The 25,216-nt window shown below is 44.6% G+C and overlaps 1 long non-coding RNA gene across 1 annotated transcript in view; it reads left to right on the forward strand.

Annotated features, from left to right (window-relative positions):
• The window catches only part of LOC137375786 (uncharacterized), a 49,315-nt gene that overhangs the window by 1,682 nt on the left and 22,417 nt on the right, over nucleotides 1-25,216 (forward strand). The window lies entirely within an intron of this gene.

Here is a 25,216-nt window from a genome sequence, read left to right on the forward strand (position 1 = left end):
CCAGCTACTCCATGTCACTCTTACACACCTACCAATGCTGCCAACCTCACATCCACCTCTCACTACCTTCACATACCTCCAGCTATTCATCCATGGCAGGCACATCATGCAAGATAAGCACGACACAATTACTGGCATTCTGCCCTCTCTCATGCAAGAGAAGGGCACACAATAGAAGGAATCAGAGCAAAACCAGCAGGGGACAAGGACACCTGCATCCTCTGAGCCCTATAGAGGAAATGGCCATCAGCATCATGGGGCCGGCTGCAATGGAGCTTCTGGCATTCAGTGTCACTAAGATCCATTGGGGATGGCAGTATGTTACTGCCTTATGCCCCTTCTCAACTCACACCCTCATCCTGCTTTCTGGAATGATGTACGAGCTGCTGATGGTGTGACTTTGGAGCTCTTGCTTTACATCCCACCCCCCACCCCCCCACTTCCCTCACACCAACCTTCCCCTTCTGATTTCTGGCTTTCAAACATTAAAGAACTGCTACCTGCCCAACCACAGTAGCCCAAGGAGGAAGAGGGAGAGCAACAGGACAGCATTGATGAATATGTCTTGTCACTTGATCTGACACTTGCAGCCACCAGCACAGATACTGGTACCGCACATAACCAGGAGGCTAGTATAGAGTTGGGACCAGCATATGGTAAGCTGGGCATAAGTGGCTTGCAGCCAGGTCAGGGGTAAAGGATGGTTCATTTGCCAGCTCCCTGGAGGCGAGGTCGCAGACAGGTTCTGCTGCAGAGGGCTCCGATGAGGGCTTTGATGGGCCGGAATGCAGGAGAGTGCTGATGTGTATGCACACCGAGATGCTGGCCTTCCAAAGCCTCTTGTCATTGTCAAGGAGCATGGAGGAATCCAGCTCCATATTGGCATAGTGCAGAGCTTTCCCTCACGGCAGCCTCTGCTCCATCCCCCTGCTGTTCTGCAGACTCAGAGGCACTGCCACTGCCCCCTACTTGTTGCAACCTTTTGAGTGGACAGGTCACCTACTCTGCCATCACTGTGAGGATAAGGCAACACTTTCCATCAACTCCAGGAGCTCAACACAAAAGATCTCCAGAAACACTCCACAGTACTCCCAGATACTTTACCTTAGCTGCAATTTGGATGCCTGGTCCTTTCAGAACATTAGTGGAGGGCCCATCTTGCAGCTTCATGCCAGATCTTTGAAGAGTGATGAACCAATCCATACACTGGACCTGCGTGGTCCAAATTTGGAATCCTGGCAACACATCAACCATGGAGGAAACAACTGGCAATGCATCGTGCCACCGGGAAGCAGTAGTATAGGCCTCGAGTGCAGCTGTGTGACTGAATTTCTTGCCCAGTCTCTGTTTTTGCCATTTGATATGACAGACAGATATGAGCCTGAAAAAAGGGAAGACAAAAGCTGTTTTAAACAAATGAATTTTTCAGATTAGGATGAAGATTCAACTCAGATCAGGCCTTCGTGCTGACAGTGACTTGACGCATCTGGAGGAATATCAGCGGGGATTAGAAGGACATTAGGTACCTGTAGTGCTGGCAATCATTCTAACTCAGAAATCTAGCTCAATCTTCCATGGACACCAACTCTGCCTACAATTATAAGCTTTGGTAAGGGAATAGGTCAGCAATTACTCAATGTCTAGAAGAGAAGATAGGATCTCTTCTGATAACTAAGTAAGACATAAAATTCAAGAACGAGTAAAGACCAGTTGGCCAATCAAAGTTTATCCCTCTAATTCTAAACTGTCCCATCACGACCTGTAATGTGTATTAAATAGGCTTCTTTCTTGGCAGATTATTCTAAACATGTACCACTTTTAGAATTTATTTTTTCTGTTCTACATATGCTTTTGACTACTTTCTATTTATTCCCTTTGGTTGTCTGATAGTCAGGGCAGCAGTAGTTGAAACTGTCTATTCACCATAAAGCCTTGAACCCTGAGAGTTACTTGATGTGAGGAATGATGCGACCACTGATTGCTGACATTCTGCCTCAGCAAGTCTATCAAGCATTATGCCAACTACTGGAGCTCTTCGGGTGTCTTTGCTTAACCTGGCCATTAATCTCATTCAGCAGGCTCTATCTATGTTTCCGTTTTGTTACTGAGTCAGTCAGACTGGAAAAGCCAATGGACTCAGTCCCTGCTCTGTACTGTGCTACATGATTTCATCAGGGGCAGTGGTGAGGGAACTACTTCGGCTTCAGCTTGAGAAGGGAACATTCAACTAGGATTCCTGGTCCTCCTTATTTTCAGTGACCGCATTTGGAAGTGCAAAGAAGTGGACATAGAATCATAGAATGGTTCCAGCACTGAAAGAGACCATTCAGCCCGTCCTGTCTGTGCCGGCTCTCTGGAAGAGCAACTCAACTGATCCCGCTGCCATGTCTCTTCCCCGTAGCCCTGCAAATTTCTTTTGCTTCAGATAATTATCCAATTCTCTTTTGAAAGCCATGATTGAATCTGCCTCCACCACACTCTCAGGCAGTGCATTCCAGATTCTAGCCATGTGCTGTGTAAAAAAAAGGTTTATCCTCATGTCCCCTCTGGTTCTTTTGCCAATCACTTTAAATCAGTGCCCTCTGGTTCTCAACTCTTCCACCAATGGAAACAGTTTCTCCCTATCTACTCTGTCAAGACCCCTTATGATTTTGAACATCTCTATCAAATCTTCTCTTAATCTTCTATTCTCCAAAGACAACAGCCCCAGCTTCTCCAATCTATCCAAGTAACTTAAGTTCCTCATCCCTGGAACCATTCTTGCGAATCTTTTCTGCACCCTCTCTAATGCTTTCACATCCTTCCTAAAGTGTGATGCCCAGAATTGGACATGGTACTCCAGATGAGGACGAACCAGGGATTTGTACAAGTTCATCATAATTTCCTTGCTTTTGTACTCTATGCCCTTATTTATAAAGCTCAGGATACTGTGTGCTTTATTAATGACTTTCTCAACCTGCCCTGCCACCTTCAATGATTTGAACACATATTGCCCCAGTCCCTCTGCTCCTGCACCCCCTTTAGAATTGTACCATTTAAGTTTTTGAACAAGGGTGTAACATTTGCAATTCTCCAGTCCTTTGGCATCACCCCTGTGTCTAAGGAGGATTTGAAGGTTATGGCCGGTTCCCCTGCAATTTCCACAGTATAATTGAATGGATCTGATCTAACCTTGGTGACTTATCAACTTTAAGTATAGCCAGCCTTTCTAATACCTCCTCTTTATCAAGTTTTAGCTCATCTAGTGTCTCAACTACCTCGTCTTTCACTATGACTTGTACAGCACCTTCTTGCTTGGTTAAGGCAGATGCAGAGTACTCATTGAGTATCTAAGCCATGCCCTGCCTCTATGCATAAAAATCTCCTTTTAGGTAACTAATCAGCTCCACTCCTCCTCTTACCACCCTTTTACTATTTAAATGCCTATAGAAGACTTTTGGATTCCCTTTGTGTTAGCTGCCAGTCTTTTCTCATACCCTCTCTTTGCCTCTCATTTCTTTTCTCACTTCCTCTATGAACTTTCACTATTCAGCCTGGTTCCCAATTATATCAGCTGCCTGACATCTGCCTCAGCAAGTCTATCAAGCATTATGCCAACTTTTTGCACCCTTTTTCTGCTTTTTCTTACTCTCTATCACTGTTGTCATCCAGGGAGCTCTGGATCTTGTTTGTCCATCTTTTCCCCTCTTTGAAGACAGCCCATTGTTCAATTAAAGTTTTGCCTGCAAATCTTTGATTCCAATTTACCTGCGGCAGATCTATTCTCACCCCATTGAAGTTGGCCCTTTCCCAATTAATTATTATTACTCTGGATTGCTCCTTGTTCTTTTCCATAGCCAACCTAAACCTTTTGATACTATTATCACTGTCCCCTAAATGTTCCCCTATTGATACTTGATCCACTTGACCCATCTCATTCCCTCGAAAAAGATCCCTTGTTGGGCCAGAAACATACTGATCTAGAAAATTTTGCTGAACACACTTCACGAATTCTTACATCTCTCTGCCTTTTACACTATTGCTATTCCAGTCTATATTAAGATAATTAAAGACCCGCATTATAACTACTCAAAGGTCTTGCACCTCTCCATAATTTCCTTGCAAATTTGTTCCTTTATATTTTTCCCATTAGACATTGGCCTATAGAATACCTCCAGCAATGTAATGGCACCTCTGTTGTTTCTTAGCTTCATCTCTAGACCGCTCTCGGACACCCTCTCTCTCCAGCACTGTAATGTTTGCCTCAATCAGGACTGCTATACCACCTCCTTTCTTTCCTTCCTTATCCTTCCTGAACAGCTTGTATCCAAGAATATATTTTTTTATTTCTTTGGGGGATGTGGACATCACTGGCTAGTCCAGCATTTATTACCCATCCCTAATTGCCCTTGAGAAGGTGGTGGTAAGCTGCCTTCTTAAATCACTGCAGTCCTTGGGGTGTAGTGCGCTGCGAGGAAGAGAGTTCCAGGATTTTGACCCAGCGACAGTGAAGGAACGGCGATAGAGTTCCAAATCAGGATGGTGTGTGGCTTGGAGGGGAACATGCAGGTGGTGGTGTTCCTATGCATCTGCTGCTCTGGACCTTCTAGGCACTAGAGGTCGTGGATTTGGAAGGTGCTGTTGAAGGAGTCTTGGTGAGTTGCTGCGGTGCATCTTGTAGATGATACACATTGCTGCCACTGTGCATCGGTGGTGGAGGGAGTGAATGATGAAGGTGGTGGATGGGTGCAAATCAAGCGGGCTACTTTGTCCTGGATGGTGACAAACCTCTTGAGTGTTGTTGGAGCTGCACCCATCCAGGCAAGTGGAGAGTATTCCATCACACTCCTGACTTGTGCCTTGTAGATGGTGGACAGGCATTGGGGACTCAGGAGGTGAGTTACTCAATGCAGAGTTCTCAGCTTCTGAACTGCTCTTGTAGTCACAACATTTATGTGGCTGGTCCAGTTCAGTTTCTGGTCAATGGTGAACCCCAGGATATTGATTAAGTGGATTTAGTGATTGTAATGCCATTGAATGTTAAGGGGAGACGGTTAGATTCTCTTTTGTTTGAGATGATCATTGCCTGGCACTTGTGTGGTGCAAGTATTATTCGCCACGTATCAGCCCAAGCCTGGATATTGTCCAGATCTTGCTGCATATGGACATGGGCTACTTCAGTATCTGAGGTGTTGCAAATGGTGCTGAACATTGTGCAATCATCGGCAAACATCTCCACTTCTGACCTTATGATTGAGGGAAGGTCATTGATGAAGCAGCTGAAGATGGTTGGGCCTAGGACATTACCCTGAGGAACTCCTGCAAGATCCAGTCCTGCCCTTTTATCGGCCAGGTCTCCGTTATCGCCACAACATCATTTTCTGACGTGGCAGCTGCACCTGCAGCTCACCAACCTTATTCCACACTCCACGCAATCACATCCATGCACAGTAAACTTAATTTAGACCTTATTTCATTCCCTCTTACTCTGACCTCACATAATGCTTTACTATTTCCTACTCTAGTGCCATCTGTCTCTTCCAATTCTCTGTTCACCTTGTTTTCCCTCTCTAATGACACCTCCTGGTTCCGATCTCCCTGCTAAATTAGTTTAAACCCTCGCCAAAAGCACCAGAAAATTGCCCTGCAAGGATATCGGTGAAGATGTCCAAATAATTCACCAATCATCACTGTTCAGGCTTACACATAAATAATTTGGGTGGATGACGACTGTGGAATTGTAACCCAGCAAGAGTGGGCCCTTTCGAAAGGTAGCAGGGGAAACGTATGCAAACTATCTGAAGAATGGGTGCAAAGCATCATCTTGGGGCCTCGTTTCCAGTGACCCCCTCCCCGTATTTTGTCATTCTAGGGTGTTGAGTCTTTTCCCAATTAGCATCTACAGTTGAAAGTGTGGCAGTGTTGAAACCTGTCACTAGAAATTGCATACTGTGCAAACCTATCAATTCAGAAGGGGACAAGCTCTGTTGGAAAGCTTTTTGCAGCTTTCTGCAGAAAACATACTGCAGAAATATTTCTGTGCAATATTCTGGGTGGCGCATCGCAGAAACCCAACATAACAATAATGTCGATTCTCAGAATGTATTTATATAAAGCTGTATCTGGCAGGTGAATACTGTGCGATGTTGACATCAGTTGTGGCATCAATTCGATATCCAAGTGACGTGTGTTAATTTCACATATTCTAAGTGCTGCCAATGGCCTCGTCCATTCCTATCTCTGTAAGTTCTTCCAGCCCTACAATTCTCTGAGAACTCTGCATTCCCCCAACTTCAGCCTCCTGTGCATTCTCCACTTCCTTCACACCACCATTTCTGGCCCTGCTTTCAGCCATTTTGTCCCTAATCACTGGAATTCCCTCTCTGCCTCTCTCTCCTCCTTTAAGACACTCCTTAAACCCACCTCTTTGATCAAGCTTTTGGTCATCTGTCCTTACGTCTACTTTTTTGGCTCAGTGATTATGCTCGTACGAAGCACTACAGGAACTTTTCCTGCATTATAGCCTTTTTTTAATTTTTTCATGGGATATGGGCGTCGCTAGCTAGGCCAGCATTTATTGCCCATTCCTCATTGCCCTTGAGAAGGTGATGGTGAGCTGCCTTCTTAAACTGCTGCAGTCCTTGAGGTGTAGCTACACCAACAGTGCTGTTGGGAAGGGATTTCCAGGATTTTGACCCAGCGACAGTGAAGGAATGGCGATATAGTTCCAAGTCAGGATGGTGTGTGGCTTTGAGGGGAACTTGCAGGTGGTGGTGTTCCCATGCAACTGCTGCCCTTGTCTTTCTAGATGGTAGAGGCCGCGGGTTTGAAAGGTGCTGTCTAAGGAGCCTTGGTGCGTTGCTGCAGTGTAGATGGTACACACTGCTGCCACTGTGTGTCAGTGGTGGAGGGAGTGAATATTTGTGAATGGGGTGCCAATCAAGTGGGCTGCTTTGTCCTGGATGGTGTCGAGTTTCTTTAGTGTTTTTGGAGCTGCACCCATCCAGGCAAGTGGAAAGTCTTCCATCACACTCCTGACCTGACTTGTGGATAGTGGACATGCTTTGGGGAGTCAGGAGGTGAGTTATTCGCTGCAGATTCTTAGCCTCTGACCTGTTCTTGTAACTACAGTATTTATATGGCTATGTCAGTTCAGTTTCTGGTCAATGATAACCCACAGGATGTTGTTAATGAGGGATTCAGTGATTGTAATGTCATTGAATGGCAAGGGGAGATGGTTAGATACTGTTTTGTTAGAGATGGTCATTGTCTGGCACTTGTGCGGCGAAAATGTTACTTGCCACTTATCAGCCCAAGCCTGGATATTGTCCAGGTCTTACTGCATTTCTACACAGACTGCTTCAGTATCTGAGGAGTCACTGGATTACTCTTCAAAAGAACTGGCACAGATTCAATGGGCTGAATGGTCTCTTTCTGTACTGTACTGTTCAGTGATTCCATGATTTAAGTCGCTTACGTTTCAAGATTTTCTAATGCTTTCTTTTTAGGCAGTGCATTTTTTAAGAAAGCAATGGTTTATGTAACTCATTCTGTTTTTGCATTTGGCATAACTGATACTTCAAACAGCCTTTTTCCCATATCGCCATTAAATATCAAAAGCAATATACTGCAGATGCTGGAAATCTGAAATAAAAACAGAAAATTTTGGAAAAATGCGGCGGGACAGGCAGAATCTGTGGAGAGAGAAGCATTTATGGTTGGTGATCTATCATCAGAACAGAGAGCACTTTACAGTTAAGCCAAGCGCAAAAATGGCATGTGTTATGTCAGCCATCAACCTCAAATGTTAACTCCGTTTTTTAGCACAGATGTTGCCCGACCTGCTGAGATGTTTCCAGCATCTCTGTCCCCATTTAACATCCTTGTGCCTTAGCCGATCAGATTACAGATCCTTCATAATCAGTTATGACATAGAAGTGACCTCTGAACTTTTCACCTTTGTGCTGGCTGATCTGTCACCTGTGACTCCATCCTCCTTCTCACTGTTAACAGGATTGCTGGCATTTTCTTCCTCTCTCTCATTGATTCTTGGCAGAACAGGGGCAAGCATAGGCAAGAGAGTTGGACAAATGCAAAGGTTTCCTGCCACCAAACTTCAATGGCTGCGTTTGCTGACAACGCTACAACTAGGTGGCGCTGCAGCGGCACATGCGCAAATGCAGCTTGTACCACTAAAACGTCACAGTCTGCGACTTCAGGCAGCTGCCAGGACTAAAAATGGAGCTGCTCAATTAATCACACGAAGGCAACCTAACCTAAACACATGGCAGCACACAATGGCGGGAGGGAGAAAGCGAGCCGGCTAGGGGGGTGGGGGGAGTGGAGCAGGCTGAGGCCGGGGACAGTGGGTGGTGGGGGGGGGAGCTGAGCGGGCCGGGGACGGGGAGGGAGCAGAGCGGGATGGGCCGGTGGGGGGAGTGGAGCAGGCTGGGGACGGGGGTGGGGGGGGGTAGCGGAGTGGGCAAGCGTGCGGGCCGGGGATGGGGGGGGGAACGGAGCGGCCGAAAGAGCGGAATGGCTGGAGAGAACAGCGAGGGGGGAGCAGAGCGGCTGGAGAGAACAGCGAGGCGGGGAGCAGAGCGGCTGGAGAGAACAGCGAGGGGGAAGTGGAGCGGCTGAAAGAGCGGAGCGGCCGGAGAGGACAGTGAGGGGGGCAGCGGAGCTTGACGCATGAGTGAATACCCGTTGGCGTTGCATTGCTGTATGCGTAAAGTGCATGTGCAGAGGCCGACCAGGCGCGTTGCCCGAAGATGCACACGTCATGCGATGATGTCATCAGCGCATGCGCTAACCAGTCCTGGCAAGTCGGAACGCAGCGCACGCGCAGAGAGCAGGAGCCTGTCTGCGCATGTGCACACCTTGGGGTAGCCTGATGACGTCAGTGGCCGGCTGCGTTGTCAGGAATCACTTTGAACTTCATTGCATCTAGCCATATATACACAAGTGTATTATAGTGATAGCTAAGTTATGAGAATCCAGTATGTCATTCAAAGTACTTCCTGTTAATTATGCCATAGCAACCCTGGACACATGGGATGCCTTTTGGCACTTGAGAGCTGGTAATGCTTTAAATGGCAGAAGGGCCATTGGAAATTAAAATTAGTGTAATGTAATCGCTGACCTACATTGGCTCCTGCTCCAGCAATGTCTCGATTTTAAAATTCTCAACCTTGTTTTCATCCACGTCCTTCCCTATCTCTGCAAGCTCCTCCAGCCATGTAACCCTCCAAGATCTCTGCGCCTCTCAACTTCTGATCTCTTGCGAATCCCAAATTTTCATCACTTCATCATTGGCGACCGTGCCTTCAGCTACTTAGGCCCTAAGCTCTAGGAATTGCCTCCCGAAACCTCTCTACCTCTCTTTCCTCCTTTAAGATGTTTCTTAAACCTACCTCTTTGACCATGTCTGAAAATCTCTTCATGTGGCTCAGGGTCAAATTTTGCTTGATAATGCTCCTGAGAAGTGCCTTGGGAAATTTAACTACGTTAACGGTGCTGCTATGTATTATTGCGACCTCAGTGAGACTGTTAACATTAAAACCAGAGACAGGAACTCCCCACACCAATTTAAAGAAATACACAAGATTTCATGTTTTAAGACTCATACTACAACAACTAAACTAAAAAAAAATCATCCTTAACTAAATAGTACTTTGTAAGTATCTAATACACTAAATTATAGAGAAAGGTATTTCCCTTAGCTTATCAACACACTTGAAAACCCCACACCACATTTATATACTACAGTGTACTCATTGAAGCAATATCTTTACACTTAAAAGTCCCAAATTCCTCCCAGTTGCAATGGGTTGGATCTCCCCAGTCTTTCTCAAAGTCAATGTCCTTGTTGCTCACTTCTTCCAAGCACTTTTGACATGAATAAGCGATTTTTGTTGACCCTGTTGGTCTTTTTCTTCTGCAAATCTCAGCTTTCGAAATGGGTTCAAGTCTTAGCAGCCTTTCATTGTATCAGTCTTCTGAGAGCAGGTGTATTCTCTCTCTCTCTTCTGAGGCTGCCATTGATGGTCTTTGTCTTCCAGTCTTCATTATAGCCTGCCAGACTTCTGAAGGCCTGTTGAATTTATCCACAATCAAAAGTCAATGGCATTTGTCTTTTCCAATATGCAGAGTCCACAAGCCTGGCCACAGCAGAACCAGCGGGGCCTTCCTTTGTTTCCAGCAATGCACCAAGGTTGCTTAGGCAGCACCTTCCAAACCCGTGACCTCTACCACCTAGAAGGACAAGGGCAGCAGATGCTCAGGAACACCACCACCTGCATGTTCACCTCCAAGCCACACACCAACCTGTCTTAGAACTATATCGGCATTCCTCACTGTCACTGGGTCAAAATCCTGGAACTCCCTTCCTAATAGCACTATGGGTGTACCTACCCCACTTGGACTACAGCGGTTCAAGAAGGCAGCTCACCACCACCTTCTCATGAGCCATTAGGAACGGGCAATAAATGCAGGCCTGGCCTGAGACATCCACATCCCATGAAACGAATAAAAAAAAGGTGTTAAAAATTTTAACTCAAGATTGAAACTTCAGAGCCCCTGGCTCCCTGTTTGTGATCTGAGAGTCTGAGAGCGTGAATCCCATTGTTCTTCAGGTGTTACAACCTTGCCGTTTGCTTTCAAAAGGATCTTTGATCTGGGTTTCTTGTTTGCATGGTAACCAGGATCCCTGTCATGTCTCTACGTAAAGGTGGTGTGAGGTCACCTGTCTCCACCGACTCCATCTTTTTTACACTACATTAAAAATCACAATTTTTAAAACCAAATCATACTATCAGGTCCACCATTCATAACAGTGTAAATACAAGTGTTGCTGTCTGACAATAGTATTCAACTTGAGCAGTAAACTGAATATTCATGTCTGACAAATGCTACTCCGTCCCTCCAAAGGCCAGCTGCAAATCAATAAGATGCTTTATCTCACAGTAAGGTAAATGTGCAAGAAACCGGTTATAATTGAAACTCACTTCACTTCCTGTTAGTGAAGAAAGTAATGAATTCACTACACGATTCCACATTGGTGGACTGCCTTACTCCTATTTACAGAATGATGTCTTTGTAAGAAAGTTTGTGTTGACATTTTGGGCCTTTAGCCGAGGGCAGAACCACCTCTCCCCTACAGTCTATATATTCTTACCTAACCTAACTGTAGTGTAAGCTCTCAGTCAAAACTGACTACCCTCCTGCCCAAAGGCAAAATTCACCAGTCTGATTTAGCAATGACTCCTCCTGAGTTCACATGGGCAGAGCTGCTGTCGCAACAATAAGTGTAAGATTACTGGAAAGTTACATTACTTTCATTGCACACAGCACATTGGCCTAGCTATCCCAACAGAAAACTAATCTGCATCTCCCTGTCCTGTGAATTTTGAGAGATTGCAGCTCAACTGTTGCAATTTTTAGCGTACATTGCATGATTACATGGAAGTCCTATAGCACAGTGTACCACTACAGGTCAAATAGCTTGGCAAAAGCATAGAGCATGATGGGATAGTTAGCATATTGTAGATGAATGAAGTGTGTACAATGGAACATGAAGAATCAGCTGAACTCAGCTGTCAGGGAGACTGAGATAAAACAAAACAAGTATTATGCCAGGAGAATTATATTCAGAGCTATTTTGAACAGTCACCCTTTTTAGCATTGTGCCAGTTTTCACTGGTTCTCTAAGTTGCTATGTATGTTGGTTGTGAGTCTTGTCGGCCTTTATATGGTATAGAGTGGCGCAAAGCTAACCCTCTTCCTGTGCCACCCAAGGACCGTATGTGTACAGCAGGAGTCACTCAATGGCAATCAAGAGCAAGAGAAGATGGCTGATTTCATCCCCTTTTGTAGCCAAGTTGCTGAGGTCAATTGTAATGCTAACTTTCCCTTTTGAATAGACCTGGCTCAGGAAGGTGCAAAGTATGCATGTCACAAAATGAGCCTTTTTGTATTTATTTCCCATGTAGAACCACACTTGTTAATCAAGGAAAGTCTCCTATGTGTGTGTTTGTGTGTAAGAGTGAAGTTTTCCCACTGGCTGCTCCGAATGGAACTTGACAATGTCATGTCATCATGACCCTTCCTCTAAGTGTAGTCATTATGGATACACAGAAAACTAGTGTCACCTGTTTGACCAGACCCCAATGGCAGGCTTCATAGCCAACAGCAAATAACTGTGGTGTTTTACCTCAGGAAGGTCACAATGTGAAAACAACTCTGTGCTGTGTGAGTTAATGGTTCATGTGTCGTAGAACTTTTTTTTTTACTCTTTCATGTGATGTAGGCATTGCTGGCTGGCCAGCATTTTTTGCCCATCTCTAAATCATAGCTCACAGAATGATACAACACAGAAGAAAGCCATCTGGCCCATTGTGCATTTGCCGACACTTTGGTACAGCTATACAATTAATCCCACTCCTATGCTCTGTCCCTATAGCCCTGTAATCATTTTTCCCTTGAAGCGTATATCCAATTCACTTTTGAAGGTTACTATTGAATCTGTTTCTACCATCGTTTCAGCAAGTGCATTCCACAACTCACTGTGCAAAAAAGTGTTTCCTCCTGTCACCTCTGGTTCTTTTTCCAATCGCCTTAAATCTGTGTCTTCTGGTTACCAACCCTTCTGCCAATGGGAATAGTTTCTGTCTAATCTACTCTGTCCAGGCCCCTCTTGATTTTGAACATCTCTATCAAATTTCCTCTCAACCTCCTCTTCTCTAAGGAGAATAATTCCAGCTTCTCCAGTCTCTCCATGTAACTGAAATCCCTCATCTCCTGTACCTTTCAAGTAAATCTCTTCTGTACCCTCTCCAAGGTCTTAACATACTTCCTAAAGTGTGGTGCCCCAAACTGAACACAATTGTGCAGCTTAAGTGTCAGCTGTGGTTCAGTTGGTACCACTGTTATCTCTGAGGTTCAAGTCCAATGCCAAAGACTTGAGCATGAATTCTAGGCTTCAGTGCAATACTGCAGGAGTTCTGTACTGTTAGAGGAGCTGTCTTTCAGTGGAGAGGATAAATTGAGGCTCAGTCTGCCTTTTGTAAGGCAGATGTAAAAAAATTCATGACACAATTTTAAAGAGCAGGGGAGTTCTCCCTGGTGTCCTGGTCAATATTTATCCCACAATCAACAGGACGAACATAGATATGGTCATTATCTCATTGCTGTTTGTGGGATCTTGCTGTGTGCAAATTGACTTCTGTGGTTCCTACAGTACAAAAGTAACTACGATTCAAAAAAAGTACTTTTTAGCCATCAAGCGCTTTGGAAAGTCCTAAGGTCGTGCAAAGCTCTATATAAATACAAGTCTTTCTTTTCTTTGAGGCTTAACCAGTGTTTTATAAATGTTTAGCATATGTTCTAGTATATTATATCAAGCTCTCACATGGTACAACCATACACACATGCCCACAAAAGCCTTCCTTATCCCAATGAAAAATGGAATTTATCTACCGTTATTTTGTCACTAAAAATAGATTCTGTAGCAAAACTGTTCTGTCCAGAACAAGAGGTATAAATATAATGTAGTCACCAAGAGATCAAATAAATGATTTTGTGATGAATTTATTTACACAGCGGGTGGTGACAATGTGGAACACATAGCCACATGGAGTGGTTGATGCAGATCGCATTGAAGCATTTAAGGGGAGACTTGGCATATATATGAGGGAGAAGGAAGCAGAGGGATATGGCGGGGTGGGGGAGAGGGGGCAGGATGGAAGGAAGTAATTGGATTGGACGAAAGCTCATGAGGAGTATCAACCCCAGCATAGACTATTTGCCTGTTTCGATGCTGTAAATTTCTTGGTAATTCTGTGTAATATTCTGCCCTGAACATAATTAAAACACATTATTTGATCATTTTTGTGTTGCTGTTTGTGGAAGTTTGCTGTGTGAAAATTGGCTGCAACATTTCTTACAACAGTGACCACACTTTAAAAGTACATAATTGGCTGTAAAGCATTTTGAGACATCCTGAAGTCTTTCTCTCTTTAATGATTGTGCTAGCCACGAGCCATCACATCAGTTTGTGGCAGGTTTCTCACCTGCATTTAGACCAGCAAACGAGAAAATCAGAACAAAAACAGCAAATGCTGTAAATATGCGGCAGGTCAGGCAGCATCTCTGGAGAGAAAAGCAAAGTTAATGTTTCAGGTCGATGACCTTTCATCAGAACATCAGAAAGGAAAAAATCAAGTTGGGAAGAGGCATTATTAAGGAACTGCAGTCCTTCCTTCCTTTCTGAGCTATGATTTCTCTTCAGAAAATTCTCTTCAGCTGGCCCTGATCTATGTGCCCCGAGTGAAGCATTACCCTGTATAGGGGGAATCAAGCTTGATTTCTTGTATATATGAGTTGGCTTATCTCAGCGGGGATTACTATTGGAGTGGTACATTTACCCTCCTCATTGGATGAGGTTGGGGTAAATTCAGGCAGCGTACCTTTTACTAATCGACATCTGGTGGGTCCTCACTGCAGATTCTGTGAGCTTGGACATTAGAACATAGAACATAACAGCGCAGTACAGGCCCTTTGGCCCTCGATGTTGCGCCGACCTGTGAAACCATCTGACCTACACTATTCCATTTTCATCCATATGTCTATCCAATGACCACTTAAATGCCCTTAAAGTTGGCGAGTCCACTACTGTTGCAGGCAGGGCGTTCCACGTCCCTACTACTCTCTGAGTAAAGAAACTACCTCTAACATCTGTCCTATATCTATCACCCCTCAACTTAAAGCTATGTCCCCTCGTGTTTGTCATCACCATCCGGGGAAATAGACTCTCACTATCCACCCTATCTAACCCTCTGATTATCTTATATGTCTCTATTAAGTCACCTCTCCTCCTCCTTCTCTCCAACGAAAACAACCTCAAGTCCCTCAGCCTTTCCTCCATACCAGGCAACATCCTAGTAAATCTCCTCTGCACCCTTTCCAAAGCTTCCACATCCTTCCTATAATGCGGTGACCAGAACTGCACGCAATACTCCAGGTGCGGCCGCACCAGAGTTTTGTACAGCTGCAGCATAACCTCGTGGCTCCGAAACTCGATCCCCCTACTAATAAAAGCTAACACACCATATGCCTCCTTAATAGCCCTATTAACCTGGGTAGCAACTTTCAGGGATTTATGTACCTGGACACCAAGATCTCTCTGCTCATCTACACTACCAAGAATCTTCCCATTAGCCCAGTACTCTGCATTCCTGTTACTCCTTCCAAAGTGAATCACCTCACACTTTTCCACATTAAACTCCATTTGCCATCTCTCAGCCCAGCTCTGCAGCCTATCTATGTCCCTCTGTAACCTACAACATCCTTCGGCACTATCCACAACTCCACCGACCTTCGTATCATCCGCAAATTTACTAACCCACCCTTCTACACCCTCTTCCAGGTCATTTATAAAAATGACAAACAGCAGTGGCCCCAAAACAGATCCTTGCGGTACACCACTTGTAACTAAACTCCAGGATGAACATTTTCTATCAACCACCACCCTCTGTCTTCTTTCAGCTAGCCAATTTCTGATCCAAAGCTCTAAATCACCTTCAATCCCATACTTCCGTATTTTCTGCAACAGCCTACCGTGGGGAACCTTATCAAACGCCTTACTGAAATCCATATACACCACATCCACGGCTTTACCCTCATCCACCTGTTTGGTCACCTTCTCGAAAAACTCAGTAAAGGTTTGTGAGGCACGACCTACCCTTCACAAAACCGTGCTGACTATCGCTAATGAACTTATTATTTTCAAGATGATTATAAATCCTATTTCTTATAACCTTTTCCAACATTTTACCCACAACCGAAGTAAGGCTCACAGGTCTATAATTACCAGGGCTGTCTCTACTCCCCTTCTTGAACAAGGGGACAACATTTGCTATCCTCCAGTCTTCTGGCACTATTCCTGTCGACAATGACGGCATAAAGATCAAGGACAAAGGCTCTGCAATCTCCTCCCTAGCTTCCCAGAGAATCCTAGGATAAATCCCATCTGGCCCAGGGGACTTATCTATTTTCATACTTTCCAAAATTGCTAACACCTCCTCCTTGTGAACCTCAATCCCATCTAGCCTAGTAGTCTCTATCTCAGTATTCTCCTCAACAACATTTTCTTTCTCTACTGTAAATACTGACGAAAAATATTCATTTAACGCTTCCCCTATCTCCTCTGATTCCACACACAACTTCCCACTACTATCCTTGATTGGCCCTAATCTAACTCTAGTCATTCATTTATTCCTGATATACCTATAGAAAGCCTTAGGGTTTTCCTTGATCCTATCCGCCAATGACTTCTCGTGTCCTCTCCTCGCTCTTCTTAGCTCTCCCTTTAGATCCTTCCTGGCTAGCTTGTAACTCTCAAGCGCCCTAACTGAGCCTTCACATCTCATCCTAACATAAGCCTTCTTCTTCCTCTTGACAAGCGCTTCAACTTCTTTAGTAAACCACGGCTCCCTCACTCGACAACTTCCTCCCTGCCTGACAGGTACATACTTATCAAGGACACGCAGTAGCTGCTCCTTGAATAAGCTCCACATTTCTATTGTGCCCATCCCCATCCTACGCATCCTAAATCTTGCCTAATCACATCATAATTTCCTTTCCCCCAGCTATAATTCTTGCCCTGCGGTATATACCTGTCCCTGCCCATCGCTAAGGTAAACCTAACCGAATTGTGATCACTATCACCAAAGTGCTCACCTACATCTAAATCTAACACCTGGCCGGGTTCATTACCCAGTACCAAATCCAATGTGGCATCGCCCCTGGTTGGCCTGTCTACATACTGTGTCAGAAAACCCTCCTGCACACACTGGACAAAAACTGACCCATCTAAAGTACTCGAACTATAGTATTTCCAGTCAATATTTGGAAAGTTAAAGTCCCCCATAACAACTACCCTGTTACTCTCGCTCCTGTCGAGAATCATCTTTGCTATCCTTTCCTCTACATCTCTGGAACTATTCGGAGGTCTATAGAAAACTCCCAACAGGGTGACCTCACCTCTCCTGTTTCTAACCTCGGCCCATACTACCTCAGTAGACGAGTCCTCAAACGTCCTTTCTGCTGCTGTAATACTTTCCTTGATTAACAATGCCACACCCTCCCCTCTTTTACCATCTTCTCTGTTCTTACTGAAACATCTAAATCCCGGAACCTGCAACATCCATTCCTGCCCCTGCTCTACCCATGTCTTCGAAATGGCCACAATATCGAGATCCCAGGTACCAACCCATGCTGCAAGCTCACCCACCTTATTCCGGATGCTCCTGGCGTTGAAGTAGACACACTTTAAACCAAGTTCTTGCTTGCCAGTGCCCTCTTGCGTCCTTGTAACCTTATCCCTGACCTCACTACTCTCAACATCCTGTACACTGGAACTACAATTTAGGTTCCCATTCCCCTGCTGAATTAGTTTAAACCCCCCCCGAAGAGCACTAGCAAATCTCCCCCCCAGGATATTGGTACCCCTCTGGTTCAGGTGAAGACCATCCTGTTTGTAGAGGTCCCACCTACCCCAGAAAGAGCCCCAATTATCCAGGAAAACAAAACCCTCCCTCCTGCACCATCCCTGCAGCCACGTGTTCAACTCCTCTCTCTCCCTATTCCTCGCTTTGCTAGCACGTGGCACGGGCAACAACCCAGAGATAACAACTCTGTTTGTTCTCGCTCTAAGCTTCCACCCTAGCTCCCTGAATTTCTGCCTTAAATCCCCATCTCTCTTCCTACCTATGTCGTTGGTGCCTATGTGGACCACGACTTGGGGCTGCTCCCCCTCCCCCTTAAGGATCCCAAAAACACGATCCGAGACATCACGAACCCTGGCACCTGGGAGGCAACACACCAACCATGAGTCTCTCTCGTTCCCACAGAACCTCCTATCTGTTCCCCTAACTATGGAGTCCCCAATGACTAATGCTCTGCTCCTCTTCCCATTTCCCTTCTGAGCAACAGGGACAGACTCTGTGCCAGAGACCTGTACCCCATTGCTTACCCCTGGTAAGTCGTCCCCCGCAACAGTATCCAAAACGGTATACCTGTTGTTGAGGGAAACGGCCACAGGGGATCCCTGCACTGCCTGCTGGTTCCCTCTCCTTCCCCTGACGGTAACCCATCTACCTACTTCTTTTACCTGAGGTGTGACTACCTCCCTATAACTCCTCTCAATAACCCCCTCCGCCTCCCGAATGATCCGAAGTTCATCCAGCTCCAGCTCCAGTTCCCTAACGCGGTCCTCGAGGAGCTGGAGTTGGGTGCACTTCCCGCAGATGCAGTCAGCAGGGACACTCTTGGCGACCCTTACCTCCCACATTCTGCAGGAGGAACATTCAACTGCCTTAACCTCCATTCCCTCTATTCTAAATTCCCAACAAATCTACTGAAAAACCAAAAAAAAAGTCAAAACTTGTTAGCTTATCAATCCGACGGACAGAACTTTTTAAATAAAACGCTTACCTTATCAACACACCAGAGTCCTTTTTTTTTAAGTTAGAGGAGGAGGATGGGTGGGAGACACTACCTGAGTACTGTTTCGGGTAAAGCAACCACCCAAATATGTAACCTCACTTATCCAGCAGTCCCCTGGTCCGCCGAAACAAAAGGTAATTAACTTTAACCTGAAACTGACCTCTCAGCTGTTAGCTCGCTCGCACTATCAGCTCCCGAAAAAAGCCGCTGTACCAAAACATTGCATGAGGATAGAATCAATCTTGGCTTTGATGCCCTCCATGACAGAATTGCCAAATCAACCAAATCTCTGTGCCTCTGGAAGAAGTGGAAAGCTGCCAGTGTCCATGGAACTGAATTCCAGAATGAGAAGAACCTATATTACATTATATTACATTAGCACAACTGTGACATCAGAACGTCTCAAAATAATTCACAACAGATGTATTACATTTGAAGTGCAGTCATTCATGTGTCAGTGGTGGCTCAGTTGGTGGTATCTTTGCCTGTAAGCTATGCAGGCCGTGGGCTCAAGTTCTGTCATGGACTTGAGTACAATAGTCTAGCCTGGCATTCCAGAGCATTGCTGCAGGAGTACTGTATTTCTGGCATTGTCTGCCCTCTCAGGTGGATGTTAAAGATTCCTTGGTGATGTTTTCAAGAAGAACAGAGGAGTTGTCTCCATGTGCTGACCAATATTTTTTCCTCAATCAACATCATAAAAATTATCTGGTCATCACATTGCTAATTTGTGGGAGCTTGCTGTGTGCAAATTGGCTGCCATGTTTCCTACAATCCAACAGTGACTACATTTCAAAAATTACTTCATTGGCTGCAACACACATTGGGATGACTGGTGGTTGTAGGAGTTGCTTTATAAATGCAAGACTTTCTTTTTTGCGATGTCGGTAAACACAGCAGACATTTTGTGTGTAGGTGAATGACCAACGAAATGAGTTTCATGGGATTGTTTTGGGGAAAAATGTTGGTTAACAGAGATGAAGAATCTGGACCATCAGGAAAGGGGCGGATGAAATTGGAGATACACAAAGATGTTACTTTGTGTTTTAAAAAGTTCAATTTTTTCTGTTCTGTGCGACTCATGTCCTTGTGTTGATTTAGTGACTACTCATTCCCACTCATGTTTCTTTTTGCTGTGAATGGCCCCTCTTCTGTCCACCAGCTGCTAATTTGTCAATCTGCTGGAACGGTATTATGCAACAATTTATTTGTTTGCTAAACAACAGTAATTTTCCTTTCTCTTTGAGATACAAAATAGCACCATGCCATGCAGTAGGGAAGGAATTCCTGTTTTATTGCCTAAAGGTTGACCGCTTTGCCTTAAGCTGGCAAAATTCCTCCTTCCCTCAAGTAAGACAAGTGATTGACAATGACACATCATGGGCTGAATTTTACCAGCCCCTCGATGCCACGAGTCATGGAGTGGGGGCCGGTAAAATTCTACGGAGAGAGACCTGCCTTGACCAGTGACGTCGAGAAGTGCCCACTGCATATTACTGGCAGTGGGGGGACTCAGTACAGCACCCCCACCACCGCCCCCCCCACCGCTTGGCGGTGGACCCTTCATATTCCTATGCAAATCATTCCAAATGAGATGCAAATAAACTTACCGGCGGCGGCCGGCCCACACCAATTTTATAGCCGCCGTTTGTCCTTCATGCGCCTTCGGAACTCCACATGGAGTTCCGAAGCGAGAACCTGGTGGGGAGGGGCAAGGAATAAAATTTTCAGAGCGGGAGTGGCGGAGGAGCAGGGAAATCAATTTTTATTGGATGTGGGGATGAGGAGAAGGGGTTATAGGCCAAATGTTAGAAAGTTGGGGGGGGTAAAGGGAAAAAGGCATGTTTTGGTTATTTTGGGGAATTGAAATGAGAATTGGGGTGTTGGAAACGGGTCTCCATCTCTTTATTATCTGCTTCATAAAAATGCCGATTACTTTGCCTTTAAAAATTAAAACTTCATCTAAGGCCTAAAGCCCTTTAAAAGTGGTGCAGGTGTCTGCGCGGTGGTGATGGATGTCATTGCCAGGGACACGGCGGCAGCCCCCCTCCATATCATCAGGGGCGGCCACTCTGCCCCCTCTATTTAAATGAGCCCCCGTTGTAATATCACGGGGGGTCCTCGGCAGCATTTCCATGTCGGAAGGCCGCCGAGTTAACAGAGCACCACTGCGCAGCGCAGTATTTAATTAAAATCCAGGCTGATATGTTTGATTGTCAAAATGTTAAAACGCCCTTTCTAGATAGCCATTGACATCACTGAGGTAGGAAATCTCTCACTATTACTTTACTCTTGCTCAATGAAATGTAACAAATTCAATAAGGATTCCTTCCTCTTCCCCCTAATAGAATAATGTCTCTGTGCAGCTGTGCAGGGCTGCTAGGCGGGGCACTCCTCAGCAGATATGGTAAAAACTAGCCAAGGTTGATACTCCTGGTTCCTTTTTGTCCTGCGCACTGGACTACCAGGGACTTAATGTTTCCTTGTGGAAAACCTAGCATTGCATTTCAGCTTGCTTTTTTTTCTCTTTTATGTTCCATGCGAAAGCTATGATTTAGGATTTGACTGACTGTCTTGCATGGATTGTTCTCAAGGACCATACAGGAATTATAATAAGTACAAATAAAGGAAGATGTGAAATTCTATAATACCTTTCCCCACACGCATGTGCACACGCACGCAAACACATATGCGTGTACACACATACATGCGCAGGCAAACACCTGCATATGGATACCATACACACAAACACACACATGCACAAACACATGCAAACACACAGACACGTGCGCACACACATACACATAAACAGACACACAAATGAACACACGTGCATGCAAACACACATTGCATGCATGCACACCCTGATGCACAGATATGCAAGAATATTCACAGGCAGAAAGAGGGCAGCAAATATTGAGCAGGAATTAGGAGACCAGTTAAGAGAGTGAAACATCCTTGTGTGTGTGCATAGGCGGACACATATGTAGAGACACGGATGCATAATAGGCAATCACCCAGAGCAATTGGAATTTTTCAGTATATCCGTGTACTTGGACAAATTTTCAGTTTAGACAATACATGCCAATCACGAGAATTCAAGGTGGCGGGGGGTCAAGATACAAAGCATAGAATTAAAACAGTCAGAACAAAAGAAAATGGAGACACTGCTGAAGGCCAAAGAGAGTAGCTTTGAGTTATGTTTTGTTTTTGATTCAGCTATCTCAGACCACTCTTATAGATTGGCCCTTACTCATTATGTACCAGAAAATGCTTATATTTGACCAACATCTAAATCATTTAGCATACCTAGGGATCAACTAGAGAACTATCTTCACTGGTTACTGGTTTTATCACATGTTCTTTGCAGTTTAAACCCTGTCCTAAAAGAGTTTCGCTCATTAGTGTCATAATTAACTATTGTCTTGGAGCTATTTTCTTTAAAATTATGTAAATAGACTATGCTGCATGACATAAGAGTTAAAGGTAACTTATTAAATCCAAAACTATTCTGCAAAATGACCAGAAGATCCCAAAATGTGCTACCTCTCCCTCCCTAACAGCTTTCATATTGAATATACCTATCTACAAAACACTACATAAATACGAGTTTTTGTAGCTGTGCCAAAATACAATAAACATGATATTATTCATGTTAATTTTTTTTTTATTCATTCATGGGATATAAGCGTCGTTGGCTAGGCAGCATTTATTGTCCATCTCTAGTTGCCCTTGAGAAGGTGGTGGTGAGCTGCCTTCTTGAACTGCTGCAGTCCAAGTGGGGTAGTTACATCCACAGTGCTGTTAGGAAGGGAGTTCCAGGATTTTGACCCAGTGACAGTGAAGGAACGACGATATAGTTCCAAGTCAGGATGGTGTGTGACTTGGAGGGGAACTTGCAGGTGATGGTGTTCCCATGCAATCAAGTGGGCTGCTTTGTTCTAGATGGTGTCGAGCTTCTTGAGTTTTGTTGGAGCTGCACCCATCCAGGCAAGTGGAGAGTATTCCATCACACTCCTGACTTCTGCCTTGTAGATGGTGGACATGCTTTGGGGAGTCAGGAAGTAAGTTGCTCGCCACAAAATTCCTAGCCTCTGACCTGTTCTTGTAGCCATGTTATTTATATGGCTACTCCAGTTCAGTTTCTGGTCAATTGTAGCCCTAGGATGTTGATAATGGGGGATTCAGCGATGGTAATGCCTTTGAATGTCAAGGGGAGATGGTTATATTCTCTCTTGTTGGAGATGGTCATTGCCTGGCACTTGTGTGGCACGAATGTTACTTGCCACCTATCAGCCCAAGCCTGGATATTGTCTAAGTCTTGCTGCATTTTTACACGGACTGCTTCAGTATCTGAGATGTCACGACTGGTGTTGAACATTGTGCAATCATCAGTGAACATCCCCGCTTCTGACCTTATGATTGAAGGAAAGTCATTGATGAAGCAGCTGAAGATGCTTGGGCCTAGGACACAATGCTGAGGAACTCCTGCAGTGATGTCCTGGAGCTCAAATGACTGACCTCCAACAACCACAACCTTCTTCCTTTGCGCTAGGTTTGACTCCAACCAGCGGAGAGTTTCCCCCTGGTTCCCATTGACCTCAGTTTTACTAGGGCTCCTTGAAACCATACTCGGTCAAATCCTGCCTTGGTATCAAGGGCAGTCACTCTCACTTCACCTCTCGAGTTCAACTCTTTTGTCCATGTTTGAACCAAGGCTGTAATGAGGTCAGGAGCTGAGTGGCCCTGGCGGAACCCAAATTGAGCGTCACTGAGCAGGTTATTACTAAGCAAGTGGAGCTTGATGGCACTTTTGAAGACACCTTCCATCACTTTACTGATGATTGAGAGTAGGCTGATGGGGCAGTAATTGGCCCGGTTGGACTTGTCCTGCTTTTTGTGTACAGGACATACCTGGGCAATTTTCCACATTGCAGGGTCCTGCAGAGGATGCTAAGATATACAACCATCCCAGCTCATACGAGGTTCAGACACCCAGTGGTGTGCTTCTCAGAAGAAACTGGAGTCAGCTCAGAGAGAGATGTATGACAACACTACATGTGACAATCCTGTGGCATCACAGATGCATTGAAAAACAAAATCTGGCAATGAACGCACAGAGGCTTCAAACACTGAAAGAAAACAGACTAACCAGAGTTCTGAGTCACCAGTATCTCAAGGGAATCATCAAGCTGCGCTCAACTCTGGGAAGAGACATCACAACCAGACCCGGATGAATCAAGGTCATTTACGGCACAGAAGGAGGCCATTCAGCCCTTCGAGCCCATGCTGGCTCTCCATAGAGATACTGTCGGACCCACTTCCCCACTCAATCCCCATAACTCTGCAAGTCTATTTCCTTCAAGTGGCTATCCAATTTTCCCTTGACGTCATTCAGATACTGGAAGAACCTTTGTACAAATTAAGATTTGCAACTAAAAACAAAATCAGATAGCATGAAATAGAAATGACATTGCAAAGAGTTTACTCGTAACACTTCTGGAATTACAGTATGTTATATAAAAACAAGAATTGATTTAGCACCTTTTACAATCTCAGGTCATTCAAGTCTCTTCAGATAATTAAATAATTTAAGTGTAGTCACTGCTTGTAATGTCGAAAAATGCAGCAATTTGCACAAAACAAGGTCGCACAAATAGCAAATAGGTGCGAAAAACAGTATTTAGCGGTTTGTTGAGGAATAAATTTTGGCCAGAACAGAGCTTTGATTTCTTTTTAATTGTGTGAAAATATTTCTTTTTAAAAAACGCCAACCCCAAGACTCTAAAATGACAATTAAAAAGATGGTGCTTCCAATAATGCAGCATTGCCTCAATAATGCATGGAATTGTCAGCCAAGATTGTGTGCTTAAGTATATGGTGTGGCATGTGAACTGACAACTGTCAGATTCAGGAGTTGAAAATGTTACTACTGTGCTAAAACAGAGAAATAAAGGTTTCAAATGCATTAGTTTACTTTAGAACAAGGCTCACATTCCTCTCGTGTCCACTGTCCTGCCAGGGTTTGTCAGTAGAGCCAGATACTTTCTCATAGACAAGTAGGACTACATTTAGTTGTCCCTAAGATCAAGTGAAAAACTAGTTTGTGCTGCAATTGGATGACTTTAAGAAAAGGCCCTTCTTTGGGAAGATATCGAAGAGAAAAATCAGTAGAGCCAAGAAATGCCTCAGCAACTGCTGGAAATGCGAAATAAAAACAAAAATGCCAGAAACGTAGGTCAGTCAACATCTGAAAAGGAAAAGGCAAGTTAAATACTTTGAGTGGACGTAGTGAAAACATTTTCTTTTAGGCGCATTGGAGCAAACTATAGGAGAATAAGCAAACCTCCTCTACGTTTTACAGACTGTTCAATTTGAAACAAAACATTATTTACAGATATGCAATCATGTATAGTTTGTCAGAAACACAAAATATGTACATATGTTTTTATCTTTGAAAAAAAGGGGAATGTTGTGGGACTGTCTTAAGCAAGGACTACCTTAAGACTGGATCACCTGAAGGACAGCAAGTGCAGATCATCAGAGGAAGTGATAACAAGTCACATGCAACCAGGCAGTTGGGGGTGGAGTCCAATATAGTAAGATGTATGTAGATGATCTCGTGCAGTAAACATCTGTCTTCACATGTTCCAGTTCAGTTATAATAAAACCCAAGTTTATTTTTGGCTATTACTTGTAGTCCTTTGACTCTTAATAACAGAGCACACGCCAA

The sequence above is a fragment of the Heterodontus francisci genome, chromosome 12, assembly GCF_036365525.1.
Source record: "Heterodontus francisci isolate sHetFra1 chromosome 12, sHetFra1.hap1, whole genome shotgun sequence".
Classification (NCBI taxonomy): domain Eukaryota; kingdom Metazoa; phylum Chordata; class Chondrichthyes; order Heterodontiformes; family Heterodontidae; genus Heterodontus; species Heterodontus francisci.